The sequence below is a fragment of the Eupeodes corollae genome, chromosome 2 (assembly GCF_945859685.1).
Source record: "Eupeodes corollae chromosome 2, idEupCoro1.1, whole genome shotgun sequence".
In the NCBI taxonomy this organism is placed as follows: domain Eukaryota; kingdom Metazoa; phylum Arthropoda; class Insecta; order Diptera; family Syrphidae; genus Eupeodes; species Eupeodes corollae.
In genome coordinates, this window is record NC_079148.1 from 29125532 (window position 1) to 29149984 (window position 24453).

General features: G+C 32.4%; 1 protein-coding gene across 1 annotated transcript in view; it reads left to right on the top strand.

The window, feature by feature from the left end:
- The window catches only part of LOC129944114 (uncharacterized), a 125354-nt gene that overhangs the window by 28299 nt on the left and 72602 nt on the right, over window positions 1-24453 (top strand). Inside the window, exon 2 of the mRNA XM_056053305.1 lies at window positions 14906-15025. The gene's annotated coding sequence lies outside the window, so the exon portion shown is untranslated. The remainder of the gene's footprint in view (window positions 1-14905; window positions 15026-24453) is intronic.

Sequence of the window (24453 nt, forward strand, 5' to 3'; positions counted from 1 at the left end):
CAATTCGATTTTTCTCAATATTTTTAAAATGTTGAAAACAATATTTCTTATAACGTAAAATAAATTTGAAGCCTAAATTTCAAGTTTTTGAAAAGATAATATTTGAATCGATATTAAATGTTTACCAACTTTTTGTATTTTTTGTTTAGATTTTTATTTTTAATAAAAAAAACCTTTAATTTGATTTTTCTCAAAGTTTTATCAGATGTCAAAAACATTATTCTTCGTTACACAAAATTGTTTTGGAGATGAAATCATATTTTAGTCGGTAAATTTTGGATGTGACAAATTTGTTGTTTCAGTTTTTTTGATTTATAAAAAAAACCGTTAAATAGATTTTTTTTCAAAAAATATAATTCTTTTATATCACATTACAATATATTATATAAAATTAAATTCAAGTCTCTAGCGTTTTTGGTTCGTAAGATATTTGGGGTTAACGAAAATTTCCACCTTTTTTTAAACTGGTATGGTAAAAAAACCACCCACGCAATTTTTTTGAGAGCCCTTTCTGCATCTTTCTGCCTTATTATATGTATAATATAATTTATTTGAAATCGATATCTCTTCTAGTTCTTGAGCTATGGACGACGAAAGAACGTCGCGAACGTACGGACATACGTACACACGCACGCACAGACATCTTTCTTAAAATCTTTTATTTCGACTCTAGGGACCTTGAAACTTCGAGAAATTTAAAAATTTTCAATATGAAAAATCGGACCCATTACAATAACTTCCTATGGGAAGTTAATAACAGGAACTTAATCTAAAACTAAGAAGATTAAAAACAAGTTGGTAGCTTTGTCATTATTTTTTATTTTATATAAAACTCAAAACTAAATAGAAAAAAACCGAAACCCATTATAATACTTAAGCTACTTAAAAATAACCAAAACCAATTATACTAATTAAAATTGCTTAAAAACGAGAACAGCCACAATACGCTTTTTTTTTTAATTTTTTTGGTGCCACCCTGACTGTCCCTAACCTAATCCTTAAACCTATGTAAGCCGGCTAAAACCAAACGCCATAGACAATTTTAAATGACATTCTCAATTTGAAGCCACCAAAACTGGTTCTCCCGCCTCACCCTATCTCTTCGGTCCCTATCGGAAACAGTCCTACTGAACCGAAGGCACTAGGCTCCGTCTAGAGCGAGGACGTCTCGACTGTAAAGGAGTCGCCTATCTACAGTTTTCAGCTAACGTGGTAGATGAACTGAACCGCCTCCCTATCCTGTATCAGCCCTCGATAGAGAAAAACTTCGGGCGGAATGTTGCCACTTAAAAGTGCACTTTCGTTGTACTCATTAATGGTGTAGTAAGCCCCAAAAATTAAGCTGTTAGCAGACGACATCGCTCTGGCCATGTGACCCCTGCCAAGCTTCAGCAAGAAATTATCTATTCTGTTTATTTTGGCTCTGTTGTATAGAATCTGGTTGGAATAGTAATGTTTGTACTCCGACTCTGGTGTTCTGTGTAGTCGAAGGCAACGTCGCAGACATTGTCTCTCAAACACCGGATGTTTTCCATTTGAGATGGGGCAACGTTGAACCATACCGGGCACCCATAAGCAATCATCGGCCGGATAAGGGCCATGTAGCAGATGTCATACGTTCGTATGCCCGTACATTATCGCAAAGTTTTTTTCATAGCTCAAGAACCTGTAGAGTAAAGATAATAATGCAGAAAGGAATCTCAAAAAATTGTTTTTTTTTTATCATACCAATTTTAAAAAAGGTGAAAATGTTGGTTATTACATTAAATTATACTGTGATACCTAACAAATATTTTTAAAAAAAGGCCAGTTAACGTTTTTTTATAAATCAAGAAAACTGAAAAAAAAAGCATTTGGCACCTAGAAAATCTTACGAACAAAAAATTATTTTATCTCCAAACAAATTTTGTGTACCGAAAAATAAAGTTTTTAATATCTGCTAAAATTTCGAGAAAAATCGAATAGACAGTTTTTTTACAAAAAAAAAATAAAAACCTAAAAAAAGTATTGATTTTCGACTCAAATATCTTTTCAAAACATTCTGATAATGGTTTTTAATCTTATCTTTAAAAAAATATTGTTTTCAACATTCAGTTTAATTTTGAGAAAAATTCAATTGACAGTTTCTTCTACAAAAAATAAGACCCTAAAAAAACAATACTAAAACTTGGTAAAAATTTATTTTCATCTATTCTTATCTCACAGAAAATATTGTTTTTGACATTCAGTAAATTAATTTATAAAAATCCAACAGCCAATTTTTTCAAACAAAATTAAAATTTACAAAAAATAGTACGCAAAATTGGTAAAAATTGATGTTTGGTTTTCGATATCTTGTGGTAATTTATATTTTTTTAAATAATTCAAGTGAAACCTTTTTCAATAAAACACGAAAGCCTACAAACGCTTTAAGAACAATTGAGGAATAAGTACATTAAAAAATCTGAATAACCAATCAGAAACAAAAGTTATTACATAATTTCATGATCAAACTACATTTGACGGTCGTCATCGTCACCGAACCACTTAAATCATAAGTTATCCCAAAAACAAAACAAAAATGATTTAGTGTTAAAATTAAATTACTTTCAATTTATTGTTACCAAATTTAATTCTTAAGCAACAAAAAAATACTTTCAAAGCCTTAACAAAAGATTCCACAATAATTGCATCTAAAATAATGTAAGTTACATTCCATTCCATCACAAAACATATTGCACTTACCGACATGCGTGTAAGACAAAGCCTGCTATTATAAATGTGTGAGCAAATCAAAAATGTTTCAGTTTATTTTATTTTCTTATTTTTATTATTATTGTTGATTCACATTCGCATTTTCTCATTTATATATTTATTTGTTTCTAAAGCAAACATATTATTTACTTATAAACTTGATCATTCAACGTGTAGCCTAACATTTTTTAAATATTTGGAAAAATAATTATGACGCCGATTAAAATATGTCGATATAAAATGCTACATTCGTCGGTCCGGTCAAACATCATTTTTATACGCAACATTAAGTTCGGAAGTTTTATAGTTTTAATTTTTTGTTTTTAACAATCATAATCACACTAAAATGAAGTAGTTCATTTTTGACAGCTATGGAGCACCTATGTTATGATTTTGATTAAGTGATTTATAAAAATCGATGGAATTGGGTTAATTGATTCAGTGCTCTCTATTTTCACTATTGTCAATGTTATTGAAGGTTATTGAGTAGCGATCGGCAATTAGTATTGTTATTAGATTGATCCCGTTACTACTTGATGAAGTTGCGTTTCCAAAAACTGCTGCAACTCGGATCTTCTTGCACCAACAAACCAACCACGGATAATCAAGGTCAAATTTGGTTTTAATTTGAATTTCTCAAACTCAAAGAAACGTCAAGGTCAATGGTTGTGGTAATATATGGTGGCGTTACATGATTACAATCGATGCAATTGTGCGTTTTCGTTACACAAAAACATTTTTATCTGATTAAAGAGATTTAACCCGCCACCAGGTATACAAAAAAAAGATAATCTTTTATTAGAAGACATAATTATTATTGACACCAAGGTACATATGCCTTCAATTATAGTAGATGCGTGATAAATATAAGCACGTTTACCCGCAAGCGACCAACTTAGCGTTGTTTGTTTAAGCTTTATGCACGCTAACATTCATATCTCCTAGAATCTGACAAGATAATTCAAAATTCGTTCATATTCACGATCAAAGGTAGGTATATCAAAAATTACAAAAAAGAAAACAAAACAATTGTTTAGGATTGGGATAGATGTATGATTACAAAATACAATTATTATGAAAGGTTTAAAAAGAAACCCGAAAAGATTGTGAGAGATTCAATTAGCGGTACAATGGTTATTTTTTCTCAAGTGTCCGTCGTCGTTGTCGGTAAGTATGTGGAATTTGATTGAAATGTAAGGTTTTATGTTTTGAATTATCCAATTGTTTTTTTTTGTTTTTTGAAGCTTGGTAACATTGAACTTGTCAATATAAATAATGTTGGATAATAATTACTTAGAAAAAAGAGACCGATGATTGACAAATGCTTTTAAAGATTTGCATATGTTTGTTTATTGATCTTCCGCCTTATTTTGTCAGGTTGACTTTTTTGATCACTTTAATACCTTGAACAAAATTATTTGTATTATAAAATAACTATAAGAGTAGTTAAGTGTATGTATATAATATAAGAGAATTAATATTTTTGCAAGCAAAACATACAAAATTTTGAACATTGAATCATGTTTTTTCACAATCTAATGTGTTGTTTTAAATTCGTATTATTGAATTTTCAAATGACTTTCTCTATTATTAGAAGATGCATTAATTTTTGTCAGAGAAAATTATTTAAAAAGTGCACAAGAGAAACAAAATAACTGTTTTTATTTTTTAATTCCTTGAGACTTGTTTAGTTGCTAAACGATTTCTAAAAATATTAATAACTTCCCTAAACCCTCTTGCTTTCAGATATATTTCAGTGAAATTCAAAAATAAATTAATAATATCTGTTACGAAATTTAAATGATTTTGTTTCCGTGAGTAAACTCGATCCACTGACCTTTCACATTTGTATTAAATATTTAGTCTTTATTGTTTATTAAATTTAACTGCACGCACTACATTGTCTACACTTTCTTAGACTACATTATCATTTCTGAACTTGCCTATCGACGCTGTCACTTTCTGACATGTTCAAAGCATCTAAGATATCACCGATGCTCTGTATGTAAACGTTTCTGTTTTCTATTGTTTTCTAGGGACTTTTGTGGATAGAGAATCCTAATAAAATACTAAAAAATACATATTGCAGCCTGTATGTGATCGTTATACGGTTTACTGTTGGCCAGACACATTTTATTTATTAACTTCCCATAGGAAATTATTGTAATGGTCCGATTTGTCAAATTGAAAATTTTGACATTTCTCGACGTTTCAATGGCCCTAGAGTCGAAATAAAAGATTTTTAGAATGATATCTGTGCGTGCGTGTGTACGTACGTTCGTACGTTTTTTCGTCGTCCATAGCTCAAGAACCAGAAGAGATATCGATTTCAAATAAATTGTGTTATACAGATAATAAGGCAGAAAGATGCAGAAAGGGCTCTCAAGAAAATTGCGTGGTTGGTTAACCCTAAATATCTTACAAACCAAAACAGCTAGAGACTTGTATTAGATTTTATATAATATATTGTAACGTGATATCAAAGAAGTATATTTTTTGAAAAAAATCCATTTAACGTTTTTTTTTATAAATCAAAAAAACTGAAAAAAAAAATTGTCACCTCCAAAATGTTACGACTTAAATACGATTTCATCTCCAAAACAATTTTGTGCGACGTAGAATAATGTTTTTGACATCTTATGAAATTTTAAGAAAAATCGAATTGACATTTTTTTTTTTATAAAAAATAAAAATCTAAAAAACATTACGCAAAGTTGGTAAAAAATTAATATCAATTCAAATATCTTTTCAAAAACTTGAAGTTTAGGCTTCAAACTAATTTTCACTTATAAGAAATATTGTTTTCATCATTAAGACAAATTTTGAGTAAAATCAAATTGACAGTTTTTTTACAAAAAATTAAAAACCTAAAAAAAAATTTTACAAAAGTTGGTAAAAATTGATTTTCGACTCAAATATATTTTCCAAAATTTTAAATATTGGCTAAAAAGTAGTTTTATCTTATAAGAAATATTGTTTTCAACATTCGATAACATTTTGAAAAAAAATGAATTGACAGTTTTTTTACAAAAAATAAAACTCTAAAAAAAACTATACTAAAAGTTGGTAAAAATTTACTTTCGACTCAAATAGCTTTTCAAAAATTAAAAAAATGGCTTCAAACTTATTTTATTTCACAAAAAATATTGTTTTCGATATTCAGTAATTTTTATATAAAAATCCAACAGTCCGTTTTTTCATAAAAAATCAAATCTACAAAAAATAATACGCAAATTTGGTAAAAATTGATACGAGTATATAAAGACAAAGTTTTAAGCAAGGCAAATTGACAGACGGGATGTGAATTTATCATTGTGGGTCGCATCCCAGTTCAAGTTCAACTTCCTTTCATCGGTTTTGGTAATAGCAAAAGCTTAAAAATGTCACTTTAGCTCATTTGCCTATTTTGTAATTTGTTCGATGTATTCTTATTGATTTCATGACTTTTATGAACTATAATTGACAGATCTCGAGAATAAAGGGTTAGTGGTAAATGTAATGCATTAATGCTAAGCTATCTGTCACTTTGACGTTTCGTTGACATTTGTTTAGTTTTTATATCGCAATCAGGAATCCTTCTGAGCCCTTCTTAAAGTGTTGAATTGGGTAGCAATGTCAATTTTAATTGTAATTTTGAGATCAGAATTGAAGTCCGAAGAATTCATTCATATAGTTAAACGTCAAACTCAAAATTTTTGTTACTATCTTTAACAAATAAAATTTCTGATTTTTACATACTCATGATATTTTAAATTAACTAAAAGTACGTTACTGAATTGATGCCATACGTAATCTTACAAGAAAAGTTTTCTGACCGTGTCATTTGTCGGAAAGTTTATCACAATTAGTTACTGAGATTTTAACACCTGTTGACTTCTTTCTTTAGGTAAGGTGAAAGATAAGGTCTATGCTAATGTTACACAGTTGATTCAAAACATTTAAAAAAACGGTTTAATATTGAAAATACAGGTTTATCGATTTCATCAGAGCTGAAACACGAAGAAAAGTACTTATTTTTTTTCACTTATACTTGTAAAAAGAGTTATCCTAAAGGATTTATCGTTTTCATGCAAATGGGTTTCTATCTTTCAAAACTTATTCAGAAGTATAAACATTAAAACCCTTAACATTTATATTCGTTTACAGAATTTAGAGGAATAACATTCCCGCAATTTTTCACGCAGTTTTTACAGATAAAAGAAAAACTAAAACAACAATAAGTCAAGCTTGATTGGAAAAGGTGTCAACCTCGGAACCAGAGAAAGTAAGCTTGAAATTAGTTCGTACCATTATTCTTAACATTAAGTAAAAAGTCTCATAAAAACTCTACTCCGCATCAAAAGTCGAGAAAACACTTTTTTTGTGATTATCTCCTTTGCTTTTGAGTTCCAAAACTACCGACACGGTCAAGAGATTTTATGGGATATAAAAAACATCAAAAAGATGATATATGAAAATTTCCAGCTTCATATATTAATATTAATAATCACAAAACTTACAAACAAATGTATATCAGATCTTTATAGCTATAAATTAACACTCCGTTGAGAACAAGGGCCTAGTAACTTACAACTCTCAACCATTCCAGCGATCGAGTAATGTTTTTAGGAATGTACCCGTGGCGTGATGGTTAGTGCCTTGGACTGTTATGCCAGAGGTCTTGGCTTCAATTACTGTCTGTAACATCTAACATCCTAACGAGGAATTGACAAATCCTCCAGGGCTTATTCTTGTCATAAAAAGGGACTAACAGTTTTAAGCCGAATCCAAACGGCAAATTTGAGAAAGCACTTTTCATGACAAGAATTACTCTTGGAGGCAATGCCAATCAATTCCTCGCAAGAGGCAGTACCCGTGAAAAAACTTTAGGTGTCATAGGGAGGGATCGAACCCAAGAACTCTCGCATGACATTTCATCGCACTAACCATCATGCCACGGGTACTACGAGATCTCTATAGTTACTTTGTTTATTAATAAGTCCTCAATGCGAAACATCAGCACTTTTAAAATTACTAGCACCAACTCCATCACAAAGACCACCATTTCCTTCCTACCACGACTTGCTACCTTAGACTCAAAGGTTATAATTGCTTGTACGCTAGAACTTTAGAAAAAAACATAAAAGTCGCAGTTGTCTTACAAGCATATACCTAAAGAACTTCAATTCCAAAACAAAGCTCATAATAATTTATTCCGCTTGGATTCTTCCGATGACATTTTTGACGAAGATATTTTTCATTGTTAACAATTATTTATATTGTTATAATGAAGTTATACAGAATATTGCAACCGCACCTTTAAGTGGAAGTCAATGTTAATCATTTTGCTGTCTCATGATGCTTGCTTAGACCGCATTACCCTATACTAAATTTGAGCTGACCTTCATTTTTCCTTCAGACCAAATTGACTTTATGAATCTACTCGGCTAGCGCATGTGCTCTCTGTTCACTTTTAAATCGATATGGGAAATTTACAATGCCCGGATTTTCATGCAAAACAATAGGAAAAGAAAAAGACTTTTAGACTATGACGAAGATTGACCCCTGGGGTTAATTTATCTGACAACTAAGATCATACTGAATGCCATTTATATAGGTATCTGCTACCTATAATATACATTTGAATTGTTCCAATGGGTTTGAAAATAGTTTGTTAGAGCTTTTTTCCATAAGACATAAGATTCTTTTGTGCTATTAAAACAATGTCAGATTAGTGTGGGAATGATCTTTGAAGCTTGCAATGAATGCTGTTAATTTGTGTAATTAGTCTTAATAAATGATCAGTAATTGCTGAGTTTTTTTTGTTTTAATTTTGATATAATCTTATACCAATGCTGCTACCGCTACCACCATACTTCTGTCATTTTGGGCAAGGTGAGATCAGTTTTTTCGGTTCAAAACTTTTTGGCATATTATAAATCATGGTTTGAAGAAAAAACAATAAAACAATTCAAGAACACAAAAAAACACAAAAGAAAAACAATTTACATTTTTTAAACGAAAGAGGTGTTTTTGCAAAAAGAATAATAAATTGGAATGTACATACATATATTAATTTAATTGATAACTGTGTTATGAGAATAAACATAAACATGGATAGAGTGAACATTGACTAGGTTTTGGACAAGTCGGTTTTTTGTTTTAATTTTCATGGCAAGGTTTCAGACTGATTTTTAATTAGAGGAGTAATCTGTAATAGGCGTAGCTAAATGAAATGTTTAGGAAGTTACGTTATAGTTAGTAATTTATTCGTTGAAATTATATCAAGGACAAGTAGTTTGGATACAAATGCTTTTGATTATTGGTTTTTAATGTAGGCCTTAACTTCCTTCATACAAAATTTGCACTTTTCATCCTTAATATTTAATTGGACGAAAAACCTTATAAACATGATTAATGAAACTTGGATTTGTTTTTAAGTTAAATCATACTTGGTTCAAGGGCCACATTAACTTTACGCTCCAACAAAGTATGTGGATTTTTAATGTGCGACCATTATTAAAATGTAAGCTTTTAAAATCACAAAGTTTTCATCAGGTTTTCAGGGTTAAGTCTTAACAAAATTTGAGATTAATCAAGGAACTACATTTGGGCCACCTTTTTTAATCTTGGAGACAAATGTTAATCCTGTAATGTGAACCCTACAGAAGCCTCATAAAAGTAGGGATGGTGTTATTAATCAAATATTTGATAATGTGAAAAATCTTATTTGAAATTTCTTTGTGTTATGTGTATAAACATGTAATAAAGGGTGTTTTTGAAGAGGTATAAAAGTTTGAAATTAAATATGTAACATAAAAGTGGCTTTTTTGCATTGGACATGAATTTACTTTATTCGAAAGAGAAATGTTTTTTGATTAAAAAATAAATATGGATGTAGTCCGAAGAGGTACATTTTTGATGACTTTTTTCAACATTTGTGACCTTACACCGGAAATAATGCGATTAATGTGGTTTTCCATGTAGTCAATACTCTTCGGTATATCGGAAACCTTACATATCTCCACATAAAGTAGTCGAATGTAAAATCGGACGATCCTGGAAGCCAATTACGGGTCTTAAACAAGAAACTATTTGCGGTTACCAAAGGTTTCCTTCAATACCTTAGTTGTGGTACGAGCAGTGTATCATCTTCTTTTTGAAATACCAGTTCCTACGAACCATGATTTTTAATGATTAATGAACGAAAAAGCCAATAATGATTTTATAATTGTCGCCGGCAGTATGTCTGAACCTTAACTTGAGATTTATCATCACTCCAAATAGAACTTCATAGCTAAGCAAAATTTTTGTGAAACGTATTATTAATCCAACCATTTTTAAAATAAGCCTGTGTCACCTTAATTTTAAAAAAAATTAATTTTCGCGGGTACTGCCTCTTGCGAGGAACTGACAAATCCTTCAAGAGTAATTCTTGTCATGAAAAAGTGCTTTCTCAAACTAGCCGTTCGGATTCGGCCTTAAATTGTAGGTCCCTTCCATACCTGACAACAGTACTCGCACACAGGAATGGTTGAGAGTTGTAAGTCACTAGGCCCTGGTTCACAACGGACTGTTGCGCCACCCCATTTGATTTTTGATTTTTAAAATAAATTTGCACTTTTTGGAAGAGTTGTTAAGGCGCTAGTCTATTAATATTGATATGCCAAACAAAATGACAGCTGATAAAATGGTCGCCACTTAAGGTAGTGCTGCAATTAAAAGTTCTAGAACTCTAAAAAACTTCCTTTATTTATCTAACTGAAACATTATAAGTACAAAAAATGACACCTGTAAAGAAAGAGGTTTTAAAATTTCAAGGTGAATTATATTTTTGTTAGTACTTTAGTACTTTAGTTTAGAGTTTTTAAATTAAGCAACATTTTTAAAGTTGGATCATTTGCAAGATTGTGCCCAAGTGACGAATATTGTGACGTTGATAGCGTCACTTTTTCATGAGATATTAAAGTTCAACTAACATGTTTCCTTTTTTTAAATTGCTGTTTAGAAAACCACTTACACGATTTTTTTAACCCTGCAGTCCTCGCGCACCAAAATGTTACAGCAGTCATCCCGTGGATTACAAATGTAATTTTAAAATTAGAACTTGACCAAGATGCTTTAATTTCTTCAAATTTATTTTGGATTTAAAATTTAATTACATGTTATATTAAGTCAAATAATAAGCATGTACTTACTTACTTACTAAATGTGGCACTACAGTCCGGGGCGGGCCTGGGCCTCAACCAGCATGCGTCTCCAGCCAGCTCGGTCCGTAGCTAGCTGTCTACAGTTTCGCACGCCAAGTTGGTTGAGGTCTTCACCCACCTGAGTGGCGGTCTTCCTCTACTGCGTCATCCCTTGGGATTGGATTCGAAGACCTACCGGGCTGGAGCGTTGATGTCCATTCGCTCTACATGACCTAGCCATCTAAGCCGCAGGACTTTAATTCCGCTAACTAAGTCAGTGTCGCTTTACAACCCGTACAGTTCGTCGTTATATCGGGTGATTTTTTTGAGGTTAGGATTTTCATGCATTAGTATTTGACAGATAACGCGGGATTTCAGACATGGTGTCAAAGAGAAAGATGCTCAGTATGCTTTGACATTTCATCATGAATAGATATACTAACGAGCAACGCTTGCAAATCATTGAATTTTATTACCAAAATCAGTGTTCGGTTCGAAATGTGTTTCGCGATTTACGTCCGATTTATGGTCTACATAATCGACCAAGTGAGCAAACAATAAATGCGATTGTGAGTGCATTTGGAGTGAAGAGCAATCAGAAGCCGTTCAAGAACTGCCCATGCATCCCGAAAAATGCACTGTTTGGTGTGGTTTGTACGCTGGTGGAATCATTGGACCGTATTTTTTCAAAGATGCTGTTGGACGCAACGTTACGGTGAATGGCGATCGCTATCGTTCAATGCTAACAAACTTTTTGTTGCCAAAAATGGAAGAACTGAACTTAGTTGACATGTGGTTTCAACAAGATGGCGCTACATGCCACACAGCTCGCGATTCTATGGCCATTTTGAGGGAAAACTTCGGAGAACAATTCATCTCAAGGAATAGACCGGTAAGTTGGCCACCAAGATCAAGCGATTTGACGCCTTTAGACTATTTTTTGGGGCTACGTCAAGTTTAAAGTCTACACAAATAAGCCAGCAACTATTCCAGCTTTGGAAGACAACATTTCCGAAGAAATTCGGGCTATTCCGGCCGAAATGCTCGAAAAAGTTACCCAAAATTGGACTTTCCGAATGGAACACCTAAGACGCAGCCGCGGTCAACATTTAAATGAAATTATCTTCAAAAAGTAAATGTCATGGACCAATCTAAGGTTTCAAATATAGAATCGATGAGATTTGGCAAATTTTATGCGTTTTTTTTTTTTTTTTTAAAGTTCTCAAGCTCTTAAAAAATCACCGTTTATCTTCTCCTCCACTGATTTTAGATGCTCGAGAGAGAACTTTATGGCTGAAACACATACACGCTTCAGCTTCGGCTTCGTCTGCGTTACGGTGGCCTTGCTTCGACGTTGCTTTAAATTACATTTCTATTATTTCATCCCTCCAAAGAGCAAATATTTTGTGTGTTGACATTTTTTTACAGCTGTTGAGCTGTCAGACAAAGAAAATGTTCAGATAAATGAACTAGAGCTTCCGTTTGGAGTCACATTACGTTATATTACGTTCTTTTCCTTACGATTGTCAAACGCTTATACTTGGCCTTCTCTCATCGACCACTAGACCCATCGTCTTCGCTTCCGTTGCAATGCTTAAAAACGCTCCACTGATATCACGCTTTGATCTTCCAATTATGACAATTTTATCTGCGTATCCGAGTAATTGGATGGACCTTTGAAAGACTGTGCCTCTAGTGTTGACGGTTGAGTTTTGCACAATTCTTTCCAGAACGATGTTGAAAAAGTCGCATGACAGTGCATCGCCTTGTCTAAAACCTTTTTTGACATCATCATCGGTGAGATCTTTTCCGACCTTGATAGAGCAGCGTCATTTTGCACAAACGCTCTGTAGAGCTCTTCCCTATAGATGCTGTCATACGCGGCCTTAAAATCAATAAAGAGATGGTGGGTATCGATTTGAAGTTCCTGGGTTTTTTCCAAGATTTGTCGTAGTGTGAATATGTGATCAATAGTGGACTTTCCTGGTCTGAAGCCACACTGATAAGGCCCTATCATGTTGTTGACGAACGGCTTCAGACGTTAACATAATATTTCAGAAAGGATCTTATGTGCAATGTTAAGAAAACTGATGCCTCTGTAGTTGGCGCAATTTAGAGTATCTCCTTTCTTTTGTATCGGGCATACTGAGATTCCACTCATCGGGCATTCTTTCTTCCGACCATATTTGGCAGATGAGTAGGTGCATGCTCCCTACCAAGTCATCGCCTGCTGCTTTGAATAGTTCGGTAGCGATGCCGTCAGCGCCAGCAGCTTTGTTTGACTTAAGTTTAGATATAGCTATCTTCACTTCGTCAAGGTCGGGTAGGCGGAATTGTTGATCTGTGTCGCCTAGGTTGAGTGGTTCTATCTCCCTTACAACATAATTCGGTTCGTCATCGCAGTTATATAATAATAGAGAAGTGGTCTTTCCATATTTTCATCATCGACTGCGGTTCTACTACGATGTTCCCTTGATCATCTTCAAAGGCTTCGGTTCGTGGCTGGTACCCTTGGGAGGTTTTTTTTCTCTTTTGTTAAAATTTACGAACCTCATTCCTGTTGTGACGTCCCTCTATCTCCTCGATCGCTAACTTCTCATGCTCTTTTTTTTCATCTAAGAGAGCTGTGTTCCTCTCTCCTCTTCAGCTTGTAGAGCTCGCGAGCAGCTCTGGTCGTTTTGTGCAGAGCCGTTTTGTATGCCTACTGTTTCGCTGCGTGAGCTTCCCGGCATTCGCATGTGCTAACTATTTAACTGTAATTACTAAATGAGACAAAAAGTCTCCACCACTAGTTTTTTAGGAATAATCCATTTTGTATGAGTCGATTGCAATAGTAATCCGCACGACGACTGCAGGCTTAAAAGTCTTTTCAATACACCTTTATGATATTATCTGTTAAATAAATTCTTTGACGTTTATAAACGTATGTAGGATGAGTTTTAGTTTAACGGAATTTAAAATGTCAAGAACTGTCAACATTTGGAATAATCGAATCGATAACAATAAATTCCAATGGGTAGTTAAAAATACGTATGCTTCTTTAAAAGAATTCATGAAAACAGTGCAAATATCTGTCTTTCTATAGTTTAAGAACTATCAGTCCCTTCCGTCAGGATCAACGAAATAGTTTCTGAAACTGAACAGAATTAAACATTTATTCATGAAGACGGTATCGAATTTCCAGATGGAAAAAAGACAACAAACGATATTTATAAAATATTTGTACATCAGATAACATCAGTTCAGTTTCTTAAACAAAAACATAACGTCATATGAATGTCCCATAATCTCTGTCTCTGTCAAATGAACTTGAATGACAGTTTCTGATTCATTCACAATGACAAAAACCAGTCCTGAATAATTAAAACTAGTGGTGTCTACATTTAATGATTAAGTCATATAGTACTGACAAAGAGTATAAATGACCACCGTATCCTTAATGTATCTATACAGTATAATTAATTGGAAGATTGGAACTAAGTTCCATTAATCTATTAAATATAATCTATGATTACTTTCTAAATCCTCGATATTGGTAGCCTTTCTCGTAATATTTCTTTTGTATCCTCTCATTGCCTCTCACTTTTTTATTTCCATTCTAATACCCGCAATTGCATTTCAGATCAAGCCAAATTAAACCAAACTCAGTTAGAGTATTTTAGAAGAGTGTTGGTTAGACTTTTCAAAAATGTCTTATGGAATGACAAAAGTCTCATTTATTTTGAAACAAAAGTTCGAAATGACAAATTACCAATCCCGATTAGGCAAATCGAAATTCCATTTTGAACTTTTCAATAAGCACACCTGATCTTGGTATACTTTCAATTCATATACATATCTGGTTTACCTACCCGCTTTTATCACCTAGTCTAATTTATATTTGACAAAAACAAAAATCTACTACTTTGGACTTCAAACAATTTAAGAACCCACATTATAACGGTTGGTGTACATATTTCGCAATGATAATAAATTTAAAATAACTTTTTCCATTTTTTTTTCAGAGAGTGTGCAATCAAAACGAAGTGGGCTTGAGCATATATCAAGTATATTCGACATTTCAGGCCTAACTCTAACCTGAACCAATCTTAAGTTTGATTGAAATATACGCATTAAACCATCAGGTGAGTGAGTTTTATCTTATATTAACTGTAATTCATATAAATGAATGTAGGATTGCTAAGTTACATACAAATAAATCGATACTGCAACTTCACCCATATTCACAATCTCTAATTGACTCTAATTAGACATTTTGATTAAGCAGCGTGCCCCAATCAATATAATGTATCTATTTCTTAGTAGGTATACAGCAAAGCAGAGCACCCCACTCCTATAGTCGATGATATATGGCCAAGTTGTGTTTTTTGAAAGTCAAAAGTGCACCTTCTTGTATATGTAGAATATGTGGATTGTGGCTGTAGGTATGTTGCACTCAATTGTCCGCCAGGTTTTCTTTTTTATTTCGAATGGGAGTTACCTTACCTTACCACCAACATTGCAGCCTCGATCCCAAGATAATATAAAATTGCCATTAATATATGTAGTCACTACATATACACTTTGCAGGTGAATTTTGTACCAAGTCTAAGCAAATGGAAAGGCTCTAAGTTCGATTACGACGAACGGTGCGACGGATAGAACCATGGACCGCCCGCCCGTGCGACTGAATGTCGACCACATCTATATTTACAGGTGACCGAAAATTTATTATTTCGTTTTCCTCATCCAATTCCTAAACGGGGAGCAGCAGTTTTACCGCCAATACTACAACAATACGCGCCGATAGAGATAATGAAAACGTTTTAATCTTCAAAAATAACAACTCTTCACTTGCGGCCTTAGTCGCTAGGCTAGGGTAAGACTCAAACTCAAGACAAACAAAGCTCCCATAAATCTAGCCACCATACAATCTTCATATCTGATTCACAAAACAGAAAAAAGTATATCTTAAGACTCTAATAATGAACTTTAGTGCATTGATAGGGTTTTGAATACAAAAGCTTCACCAACACCGTTAGCACTCAGCATCAAGCATCAAGCATCCAGCATACAGCATTAGCATCGAAATAGAAGACAAAAGTTGGAAACAGGCATACGTGAGCGGCTAAGTGCGCTCAGAACGGGTGTGTCGATGTGATGCTGGCCAAAAATGCACATTTCGTGCCCGTTGAACCGTAAATCGAATAAGTCGGAACGGTATAGGTACACTAAACCTTATAGCAGATACCCCTGCGCACTCTGTGATAGACCAAGACCGAACGACCATTGGAATTCCGTATAGGTAACGGTTTTTGTTTTTGGTATTGCGGTTGTGGCTAACTGAAAGCGTGCAGATCTTTTTTACGATTGCAGGGATTTCTTTGTTTTCGGGTGCAACTGTTGTTTTTGGTCCTTTCGTAAGCGCAAAAGACCGTATGCGCTGCGCATGCGCACATTTTAAAGGTTAAGTGGTGGGAATAAAATGTCGAAGTGTTTCTTTTTTTTTGCTAAACGAAAAGCAACAATAACTTCTGACACTTCAAACCGACAAGCAACAGGTACTTGCACCTACGCGTGTATATTTTGGGCGCGCATGCGAACTGCTGGAGTTTGATTGATTGCAGTAAAAATTGAATGTGAGGTAATTTACGTTGCATGACAACAAAAGTATGTACAACGATGACGACTAACGACGACGAGACGTCGCATGCCACAGGTGTCAACTTTGCACAAAGACTTGACAAGCCACAGCTCTTTACGAACATGTTGAATTTGTTTTTTCGATTAGGCGAAAGGTGCACCTAAAGTCAAAGTCGTTTTTTTGCCCACTGTAGATATACCTTGTAGAATATAGATGGCGTGGCGGTTGTAAAGGAGTTTGGTTATGTTTTATATACGACAAAAAATATACAAGAATTGTGTAGGCCTCTTGTCAACATATCAGATCGGGCTTAGATTTTTTGTTTTGGGGTCAAGTTAGTAATTGGCTGGCAGGAGTCAGTTTTAACACAAGTTGCCACTAAATCACACTTCCATTTGTTTGAAATGCCACCACAAGTTCTGTTTTTTGTTTGTTTTGTTTTTCAAGGCTAGCTGGCAAAGAGATAACAGAGTGGGGCCTTGTACAAAAATATGTTGGCTCCTAGCTCAAAGGAAAATTAAATTCTTACTTGAAATAAACTTGGTTTGCTTAACGTGCTTAGAATCGAAATGTTTGCCAAAGGAATTTCTTTATTTGATAGTTGAATTTGAGTTGGTTATTTCGTTGTATTTTTTCATGAAAGCCTGATTCCTTTTCGAGACGATGAATTATGAATTATTCAGAAATTGTATTTAATGTATTGGGATCGTACCTATTTTCCTTTTTGTTGTTCAAAATATTTTTGTTTCCTTAAACGTTAAAATGGATCAGCTTGCCTTATTTCAATTTATACTATATATTCAGTCTCTTCTTTGCCTGAACATTTCGTGGTCCGCCTTACAGTACATAAAAGACTTGCCATTAAAAACTTCTTAATTTGAATTCGTACATTTGAAGGAGTCTTTAACCGATTGTGAAAGAGCGGCATATACCTTATCTTTTACTTGGCTTAAAAGAAATATGTCTCAAAGTTTAAAACAACGAGACTTTGGTCCAATTGTGATCACCACTTCGAGAAATGACACTTTCAGGAACATTTTATTGCAAAACTTTAAGCTCAATGTTTTGGTAGTAAATTTTAACAGATGAAATGCGTTGTAAAGAGTGTATCTCTTCTTTTTGGGAAATGTAGTAGTTTTTTCTTGTCAAATTTCAAAAATATGCCAGCTAAAAAATGACATTTGTCCAAATAGCAGGGTTTTCAGAATAAACCCCTCATTGCAAAAATTCCTTTTAATAAGTTTCTAAGGCTTTTTTTATATAAAAAAATTGGTTTCTAAATTTAAGTTTTTAAAAGTGTCCTCATCTTATAACAGAAAAAAACTAAGCTTCTTCATTTCGTCAACCTTAGAACCAATAAATTTTGCAAAAATTTATAAATCACATAGCTTTGACATAAGACTAGTTCATGCTTCGCATTCTTGCCTGAATAAAAACTCAACCAATTGTCAGATATCTTGCCTTAGAACTAATAAAGATAAAGAAGATAATTTATAACTAAATGGCTCGTTCTTCCAAATTCTGCCGTCTACCTTCTCATACTTGATATTACTTAAATTTTGTATTTGCATGTTTAGAACAAAATACCCTTTTAGCTGTGTTTTTGAGTATTATTCGCTAAAAAGTAAGTAGTGCCTCACATAAGCTCAAATAAAGACTTTCAATTATTTGGGACTACATAAATATGTGTTTGTTAGCCTTTTTAAATAAAATGCCATCACCACTTAATAATCGAATAAAAGCTATTCAAATAGAAACTCATTGATCATAATACTAAGTCTAAGTAATCTTCTTATATACACATTATTTTCAACTCAACAGTACATTCAAAACTTATAAAGGTAAGCCGATTAATTTAATTTAACAGTTTAATCATGCTTGGCTGCATTCACAATCATAATACAACTCAGTGACAATAAAGCAACATCTTTCTATCAAAGTTTATAACATCTGCTTATAACTTTGATTGGCAGCACTTCAGCACTCTACCTGACTTTATAAGACCTAACCTAACATTTTATAACTCGCTTTATGAAGTTTTATCTCAACTTTTCATCGCAATCGGTATGACTTTGAATTTTTATCAGCTTTAATTGATGTCTTGAGGAAAAGACTAGGTATGCGATGATGGAAAGTGGAAAGTGTTATTCTGTTCATCAATATAAATCACGATATGCTGAGAGATGCATATTGTGAATAATAATAAAATGCAATCACTTTTGTTTACTTTTAATTTAATCTTCTTCTTCTTGCTTTTTTTTAACAATAAATTAAATGTTTAGGCTGTATAGGCATTTCCACTGCATAAGAATTTGTATTATTTTTTTTGAATTAATAATTTTGTACGCAGTTGAATTTTAATAAGCGAATTAATAAGCATTTGAAGGAATGTTAGGCACATTAAAACGCATAAAGTACATTAATGTAGACGGAAGAGTCAAGTTTAATTTATTGACATTTGAAATATTTTATAACGCTCAAAACCCAAATGAAATGAATGACTAAGTAAAGTTAGTCGAATTCCTATGTGTTCAGTTTAGTTGATTATTCAACTTTAATTACGTATCTTTAACTGTGAGCTTCAGTATTATCTAAGATTATACACAAATTATGAACTTCAAACCATGATCTCTAAAAAAATCAATGAAATTTTAAAAGTGCAATCGCCTTCTAGAGCAAAGGTAAAGTCCCAAGAAAACTTTTCATTGTCCTTTTATCCAGACGCATTTAAAGTGCAATGAATTTAGTGTAGTAGTGTTTATAAGAATTTGTTACAACATATCTAAATGAGCATCTACAGTAAGACCCGGATAAGTGCGTCTGCTTAAATGTTCCGTTCTAATAGGATTTAATACGGAGTAGGTAGTTTTTGGAATAAAAAATAATAACTATAAAGCATTTTGGTTTCAAAAGTGTACCTAAAAGAATTATCTTTAATAAAATGCATTGAAAAAAACGCATATGAAGGCAATTAATTTGTGAAGGTAATTAAGGCAGCAAAGGTAAAAAGGCAGTTTAGGAATTATATGAAGAATTATGCGCTTTTTTCTTTCGGAACTTCTATGTTTTTGATAAATTGAACAGTTATTTACTAAATTTTCTGTGTCTTGTTTAATGTGAGCCAAAAAACAAGTGATTGAGCTTTTTTACTAGTTTTGTTAATACCAAAATGATCTTTATACAGAATATCTAAATACTCTTTCTGTAATGATAATGGAACAATTATTTTGTCATTTAAAAATATAATATCTTCTTCTTAAAATAAATTTAATTTCGTACTTTAAACATTTTTTGAAAATTTGTATCTAATTTGTTAATACTAATTGGTCATTTATTTTCTAAAATTGTTTTCAAGACCTTTTCGTTTTCGTTTTCTGTTAAAAAATTTAATTGTTCTTTTCGATAATCATTTATATTTTACGAATAAATAACTTCATTGAAATCTTCTTCTTCATTATTCATTTCAGTTTTTAATTCCTTTTTATAAATATTTACCAGCGGCTATTGATCTGTCTGAACTGTTATTGGGATATATATTGGTAAAATTTATTGCATGCAAATGTTATAGCCAGTAGCTCTTTTTCTATATGAGCATACCCGACTTCAGATGAGCTTAGTGATCGATATGCAAAACTAAAGGGCGCTCCAAATTACATTAGGCAACATCCTATCCCGCTTTTTCACGCGTCGCACTGGAGAAATATTGGCTTAAGGCCATCAAACATTTTAAGTAATGGATCGTGGGAGATTATTTTTTTAATTTTGTCTAAGGTGTAAGTGTGACTATCCAACCATACAAAATCATTTAAGTTGAGCAAGGTTAGGTATAGAACTACGAAAGTAATTAATCATACCTGAAATACTCTGAAGCTCTTTTTTGTTTGATAGATTTAAAATCGTTTTGACTCTATCCGGATCTAGTGCAATTTCTTACTCTGAAAATATGTGACCAATGTATTTTATACTGAAATTTATTTTTATTAAATTTAACTCCTATTTCTCTAGCTTTTTTAAAGGCTAAGTTTAAATTAATATCGTGCTCTCTCTCATCTTTTCTGAAAACAATCAAATCATCAATATAAACAAATGTTCCAGGTAGTGTACTAAAATTTTGATAGGTATATTTTTGAAAGATTTCGGGTGCTACACTAATGCCAAAAGGGAGTCGGTTGAATTTAAAAAATCCGAAAGGAGGACTGAATGTGCAATATTCACTTGAGATTTTATCTAAATCAACCAATACTGAGAAAAACTTATCTCTAATTTCTTCAAATTTTGGAATTAAAAATATTTCAGCTTTAAGAGCCTTACATAAATCTCTCGGATCCGAACACACTTGAATTTGCTTATTTTAGTTCTCAACGATGATTAGATTACTTACCCACTCTTTTGGACTATGTACTTTTTTAATAATTCCAGTTGATTCTAGTTCATTGAGAGCTTTTTTAACCAGTTCAATAAGAGTGGCTTCGTGGTGGCTTAACTGATAGGGAAACTGTGTTGTATTGGAAATTTCCCTATTGCTGTGAAAATATCTCTGTTTTGTTCAAGAACTCTAGGTTTTGGATTCTGAATAGTATTGAAATTAGGACTTTTTCCTAATTTCTCGCATACAATAATACCTAATATAGGAACTGTATTTTTGTCTACTATAAAAACTCTTGATCTAAACTTTTGTTACTTGTGGAACATGTTAAAACAATGCTGTATTTCGGACGAATAAGTTCTCCTCTGAACGCTTCTAAGGTTCTCAAGCACGGTTTAACTTGTTTATTAGTTTTTATACGAGTAAAATACGAGGTTGGCAAAATATTTACTTCTGTTAAGGTTAAGTAAAATTGGAATTTTCACAGTTTCAGGTTTTTTATAACTCTCAGGAGCGCATAAGTATATTTCAAACCTTTGTTCAATTTTTTTAAAACTCGGAAAGATTTTCATCCATTACCAGATGGCTCGAAACTTTAAAATCCATTTTTAAATTTTGTTGCCTTGGTTTAAAATTAAATTCTTCAAGAACTTGTGTCGATAGTTTCACAATTTTACTGCTATCATTTGTTTCCTCTGATTCAATTTCCAAATAACTTGACTCGTCTGAACCGTCTGAACTATTTTCAGTTTCACTTTTTTAACTTTTTTTTTACTTTTTGTTTGGTTTGCCTCAATTTCTTTTTTATTAATTGTCCTCTTGTTTTAGGCATAATTATTTTAATTTAATTAAATAGTCTTTTGTATATTTAAGTAAACAATGTTGTCTCTTTCAAGTTGTGTCTTCAAGTGTCTTTATTAGAACAATTTATGAAATTTCACAAAAACTGTTATTCGTTAAACATTTAGTATATAATTGTAGAATTTAGTAAAACAATAGATAATATAAAAGTAAGGAAGGTGTAGGCCAACACTTACTTTTTTAACTTAATACAACACTAATATGATGAATTTAAAAGAAAAAATCCAAAGAATGTTTGTTCCTAGAAATAAAAGGTAGCTATGCGAGTTAGGCACTTAAACGAAAGGTCCTTATCCGGGTTTTACTGTTTTAAGATTCTATTGAAGTGTTCAAATGTTTAAAAAAAATCCTTATCTCTATACACGTTTGGCTTATTTTTAAGAAATCCAAAGTCATGCAATGTCTAAAAAATGCATACATACTTACCTTTATTAAAGATCTCCAAAACTCACTGAAAACGAACGCATAGGAACTCAGTTTTTTGATAAAGTGGTGTATTGTATTGCTTTTAAGAAAAAGAGGTTGGATGTTAAAAGTTCTCATTGATTTCCCTAAAATCTTCCGTTTGATATTTGCCTGTATATAGTCAACTTGTTATTTTAAAAACTGATAAAAACTTACAATCAAATTGAAGTTTAGAAGGCTGCTTTCTTTCAAGATTTTTGAGGCTTTGTTTTTACGTAAAATAAATTATACCCGTGGTCAATTTCATTGTTTTTTATTTTGTGAATTTGATTGCTCAAATTTTGGTTTTGGCATAGAATACAAAATTTGGCAGTGATTTGCGCACACAATATATAAAACCTTAAAAAATCAAAGTTGTCACAAGCTATGTTCATAGTAAGAACATTTGCGAGGTTACTTTAAGAGTTAATCTTGATCGAAGCACAGTGTAACTATGGATTGCATACTTGTGTAAGCCCCTTAATTTTTGTCAGTTACTGTTTTTAATACTGCCAACACATTGAGTTCACTGCTTAGCTATTCAAACTGTAAAACGATCTTCCCATTACGAATTAATGTCTTTTCAAATACTTTTTAAATTACATAACCTCGGCTTTATCCAATTTTTTTTATTGTTATTTATTTTCAAAATCTTTGGACTAAAATAGAAAAAAAAGAACCTTCCAAAGGCCTCCCAAATATTGACAGGTGATAGTGGCCATTTTATTGAATGTATAGATGTCAACACTATTCTCAGTCATTTATACATCAGACAGGGGCACGAAATGTCAGAAATTTTTGAAAAGATATTTGAGTCAAAAATCAGTTTTTACCAACTTTTAGTTATGTTTTTTAGTTTTTCGATTTTTGATCAAAATTTTACCAGATTTCAAAAACTTTATTCTTTTTGTCAATGACAGTGAGGAAGAGAAATAGTGACAATATTGTTTTTGCGTCGCTTACAAGAACTCGGCCTTTCACAGACAAGGACGTTTATTCGTTGAAAGAGTTTTAAAGCAATTCAAATCTAAAGCCATCCATACACGATAGAACGAAAAATTAAAATCGATAAGAGCCGATCCAAAATCGACTGAGGTGGCTTGGTTTCGCTCTGGCGATCAGCAAATTAAAAGATCAAAGAACCCGAGCTCGTGTCGTGGAAAATCAACAAGCCAATTAGTTCTGTCTACTTAAACAATCTTATTTCTCCACCAAGAAACTATCCAACTTCCTCAGTCTATCTCATACAAGAATTCAAGGAAACTAATTCCTAATGTCTCTTTCACTCTTTTTATTTTGTTTGGGTTTGTTACCAACTTTTCTTGTATGGAGTTACTGTTTTCGGCCATCTTTTCTTGGTAGCCAGTTTCTTAATTTTAAGATATTTTTTAATCGGGTCCAAATGGTACGAAACCAATTGGCTTGGTCGTGTAAGTCCAACTTAAGGTTACATTTTCTTTTCAGCGAAGAACCTTATTTGTTGATGAATTTGTATGTCAAAGCAAACTACATAAGACTTGAGTCTTGGTATCTCAAAAATGCGGTTTTCCAATAAGCGTCTTCATCGGCTTATATTTTTTTTGGAAAAGATGTTGACCATGACATTGGTAATAATTTTGGTTGCAATTGTCTCAAAGAACATACTTATCAATTTAATATGGAAGATGAATAATATTTTTTTGAACTAAAATATTTAAGTTGAACTGAGAACATTTTTCAAAATATAGTTTTGCCTTTAAAAAATGTAATAAGGCATTAAAAAAGATGAAGTTTTTGACTGTCAACAGGTGAATTGTTCTTTCCTGAACACCGTTTAATTTAATAAATATGATTTAAAAATTAATTTAAAATAAACCAGCATGGTGTTCAAAATATGCGTTTCGCCCCGATGCAATTGTTGGTCTCATCAGAAGATGACCATTGCACCTTGTCTTGACGCATATTTTCTCGAATAAATCGAGAATTTATATAATATGAGCTACATAGAGCTACTGTGAATTATATGGTTGCTACAAGCCTTCAGAGAAGATAAATTGTGGCTATTTTTATTTCCTTGCTATGGGACATTTGAAGACCATGCTGGTTTATTTTAAATTCATTTTTCATGATTTTAAATCATATTTATTAAATTAAAAAAGAGTTTGGGATTTGGCCCACACTTTAAACTTTAATAACATATCCATAACAATATTTTGTGTGAGATAAATAATTTAAAGTCTTAATCTGTTCTTCTAATATTTGAGCCCAAAACCATTTCT